Source organism: Penaeus vannamei, chromosome 1 (assembly GCF_042767895.1).
Source record: "Penaeus vannamei isolate JL-2024 chromosome 1, ASM4276789v1, whole genome shotgun sequence".
Classification (NCBI taxonomy): Eukaryota; Metazoa; Arthropoda; class Malacostraca; order Decapoda; family Penaeidae; genus Penaeus; species Penaeus vannamei.
In genome coordinates, this window is record NC_091549.1 from 21,721,967 (window position 1) to 21,726,441 (window position 4,475).

Sequence of the window (4,475 nt, forward strand, 5' to 3'; positions counted from 1 at the left end):
TTGGTTTTTGCCGGGGAAGTCCCGGAGGAGTCCACATAAACGGCGTTCTTGCCTCGATATCATTAACCTTATGAAGATGCTATAATGATGTTCCTTCCACATTATTAATTGCCCTTTTATCGTTGTTTATTATCCTATGATCTACCATATTTCATTAACGTTACTGGCGCAAAATACCCTACATTGTAGCTAGTAATGGCGCCGTTCTTTCCTCGTGATTAATTAATATCCGTTCCCCCCTTCGTAGCTGATTCGCTCGCCCTTACTTCTGTACTAGACTTTCTCAATAGACCTGCTCAAAATTAGCAAACTTTTCCGCCGTGTGAATTCCCCTTTATCTGTAATTCCACGCCGTAATGAGAAATATTCCTTCCTTATATTGCACCTTTCACCCTGTTTCCCTTACCCTAATAATCCTAACTTCCATCAAACACCCTTTATTATATACTACACCCCATGCGCACCCTTACCCCGTCCTTGTACACCTCACCCTACACTCCTTGCATTACCTTGCTTTACTTTACCTTTCCCCAACCAACTGTCCATGAAACCTGCCCCTGATAAAATCCTCCCCTTTCCCCCTCCCCTCTTACCCCCTCCTTCCCCTTTGTCACCCCTACCAAACTTCTCTCCCCCTCGCCCTTTCCCTCACCTTCCCACCCTCCTCTCTCCTCCCCCTTCTCTCCCAGACCCCTTCTCTTCCAGACCCCCTTCTCTCCCAGACCCCCTTCTCCAGACCCCTTCCTCCCAGACCCCCCTTCTCTCCCAGACCCCCCTTCTCTCCCAGACCCCCTCTCTCCCAGGACCCCCCTTCTCTCCTAGACCCCCCTTCTCTCCCAGACCCCCCTTCTCCCCCTGCCAACCCCCGTCCCCGTCCCTTGCCACCCCTACCGCCGCCCTATACAATAACCTATCTCAATTAAGGGCCACAACGCCACGGCTCCTCTGGTTGATGAAAATACTGCCGGCCGGAGCGGGTTACAGGCCGCACAGGGGGAAAAGGGGGCCCTGTTTTTCCCTCCCTGCCGATGTTGTTCCTTCCCTGCCAAGCCTCCCTTCCCCGCTGACAGCTTCCCCTCCCTGCTGATAGCCTCCCTACCCTGCCAGGTTGGTTGCCAAGCAGGGGAGAGCAGACGATAATGGTGAACGCAGAGCACCTGTCAGTAAACCGTCATGTGCATCGGACTGCAGGCGACAGCGAACGAAAATAGGAAAGGCATATGACGTTCCGGAAGATCGAAAAGGAAGAGGGAGAAAGGAGGACGAAGGAAGAAGAGAGAGAAAGAGAAAGAGGGGGGGGGAGGGAGTGATCAACATCCTGTTAGGGGTGGTGGTGATGGAGACCGAGAAAGTGGGACAGAAAAGAAAGAGCGGAGGAAGTGAGCAGAAGAGAGTAGAGAGAAAAAAAGAGAAAGACAGAGGACCAACGGGAAGAAAAAGAGTAAAGGAGAGGAACGAAGAGAAAGGGGTAAGGAAATGGAGGGAAAAGACGGACGTCGGGGGAGGGAGAAGGATACAGACAAGAGAATTAACAATGCAAATTCTATAATATATTCCGCTGTTCACCCAGACCTTACACTGATGGCATTGGTAATTAAGAGAAAGCGACGGTAATGACATGGTGATGAAAGCAGCAATCAGGCAGCGCTTTAGCCACGTTAAATTCCATTCCAACCCTTTCCCTTCAACCTAAAAAAATATATGTAAATCAAATAAAAAATAACTACCAGTAATTTAATTCCAAAAAAATAAACAAATAACATTCATTATCCACTAATCACCAACACACAATGTAAACAACATTAATCGTCTCTGTCGTTTTTTTAACACTGGACGCAAACTCGTGCAAACAAGATCGAAGCCAGCGCCGCTCGGTCGGGGATGCCATTATCACATGGAAAACGTGTCCCGAGTCACACGCCGCCGGCTTGCCTAATGTCGATAACCTTTATCGTTATCTCAATGTGACTCGTAGATAGGAGGGCGGAACTTTGTAAGAGAGGAAAGGAATTAGAGAAAATGAGAGAAATTTAAAGTGGTTTTAGAAGATGGCATTCGTATAATCTTAGGTTTGTTTGCTGAATATTTGCGACACATTCGTACTCAATCTATCTCTCTCACTCTCTTACTTTCTCTCACACACACACACACACACACACACACACACACACACACACACACACACACACACACACACACACACACACACACACACACACACACACACACACACACACACACACTCACTCACACACACTCACTCACACACACTCACTCACACACTCACTCACACACTCACTCACTTTCACTCACTCACCATCACTCACTTCACTACACCACCACCACACACTCACTGACTCACACACTCACTCACCACACACACTCACTCACTCACACACTCACTCACTCACTCACACACTCACTCACACACTCACACACACACTCACACACTCACTCACTCACACACTCACACACTCACTCACACACTCACTCACTCACATCGTTTTTAAATCTTTTCTAGATCTGCCCCTGATTACATTCACTTCCTCTATCCCTTTTCTCATTTCCTCATTTGAAATTTGATTTTCAGATCCCATTTCTCTCTACACTCACACTTATCGACCTTTGAGCAACCCATTCCTTCCTCCTTATGAATGATCTCACATTTATCAGCACAGTATCTCTTCCTTTTACCATTACTCCCAATTCCCTTCTCCTTCCCTTCATCCGCCCCCTCGCCCCTACAACCCCCTCCCCCTCCGCCCTCCCCAAGGTCAAGAAGGATAAACAACAGTCTTCCCCACTTCCTTCCTCCTCCTCCTCTTATCCAAACGTCTTTAAAAATACCATCCAAGCACTCGAGCTCCAAGCACCCATGCGCCGCCTTGACACTCGCTTTGATATAAACATCGTTACGCAAACACACTTCACGTGCCGCTTCCTTCTTTGCTTGCTTCCTTGCTTGCTTCCTTGCTTGCTTCCTTGCTGCTTGCGCCCAATGCATGGTTAATGAATGGGCATATATGAGGGTGTATATATATAGGCCTATGTGAGTACACATAAACTGCACTATATGCGCATGTCCGCGCGCACACATTAAATATACAGCTATATACATAGGAAAAATCATACAGATGCAAGCGCGAGTAAAAATCATGAGCAAGCATAACTTTTAAAAAATCGAACACAAACCTATCTTCATCTTCTTATTGGAAAAATCATCTCCCACTTTCGTTGTCTCGCTTTCCCTCCTCCTTCCTCTTCAACTCTTTCCCGTTCTCTCCTACCTCCCTCCCCTTCCCAACGTCCGCTCTCCGTCCCTTCCTCCCCTCTTCTCCCTGCCCCTACCCTTCCCCCCTTCCCTTGCCCTTTCCCCCCCTCCTCCTCCTCCTCCTCTTCATGGAAGGCCTGCCACTAGCTTCCCGGCATCGCTCTAATCAAATTTGCCTCCTTTAAAACTCGCCCAGCCCCGCCACGGCGCCGCCCACGCCCGCGAATTAAAGCACTAAAAATCTGGATGTGAAGCGTGCCCCCCCCCACCCCCCCCCCTCACTCCCCACCCGCCGCGTTCGACATGTGAAACAGAAATTTGAAGTTGTCGTTTTTTTTTTGTTTTTTTTTGGCTTTGTCCATTTCTAGTCTCGTTCCCCCTATCTCTCTTCCTTCCATCAATGTTCCACGTTTCTCTCTATATTCCCTCTGTCCGTTCCTATTTTACTCTCCTTCCCTTACTGTCTTTTTCCTTCTATTCTTGTTCTCCCCCTTTTTCTCCTCTTTCCCCTTCTTCTCTCCATATCTCCTTTCCTTTCACGCTTCTCTTCATTTTTTACCTCACTCATTCACTCACTCACTAACTCACTCCCTTATTCACTCACTCCTTTCCATCCTCCCTCACACTTACGCAGCCCCTTCGTCTTTCTGTGTCTCCCCTTTTTCTCCTCTTTCCCCTCCTTCCTTCCATCTCTCCTTTTCTTCCACGCGTTTCTCTTCATTTTTTCCCCTCACTCACTCACTCATTCCCTCCCTCCCTCACTTACTAACTCACTTACTCACTCACTCGCTCCCTTACACCTTCCTATCTTCCGAACCTCCGAACCTCCGAACCTCCGAACCTCCGAACCTCCGAACCTCCGAACCTCCGAACCTCCGAACCTCCGAACCTCCGAACCTCCGAACCTCCTAACCTCATATTCGCAAAACTCCTGGCCTCCTAGACTTTCCACCTCCCTCCCTCAGCCCCCCACCTCCCATCCTCCGCCTTTCCATCAATCACATTCGCAAAATCCTTGCCAGATCCCTCCCCAACCCCCACCCCTTCCCCTTTCCACCCCACCACCACCCATTTCCTCCCATCCCCCGCAGCACGAATCATCCGCGGAGGAAAACATGAGGGAGATATGATGGGGCTCATGAGGCGCACAGCCCACATGACGTGACTGTTTATCCCGTCGGCGGATTAATCGTGTTCTTTCCCC

General features: G+C 49.0%; 1 pseudogene; it reads right to left on the reverse strand.

Annotated features, from left to right (window-relative positions):
- LOC138862697 (uncharacterized) overlaps positions 1 to 4,189 on the reverse strand; it is a 6,172-nt pseudogene extending 1,983 nt beyond the window's left edge.
- Between the last annotated feature and the right edge of the window lie 286 nt (positions 4,190 to 4,475).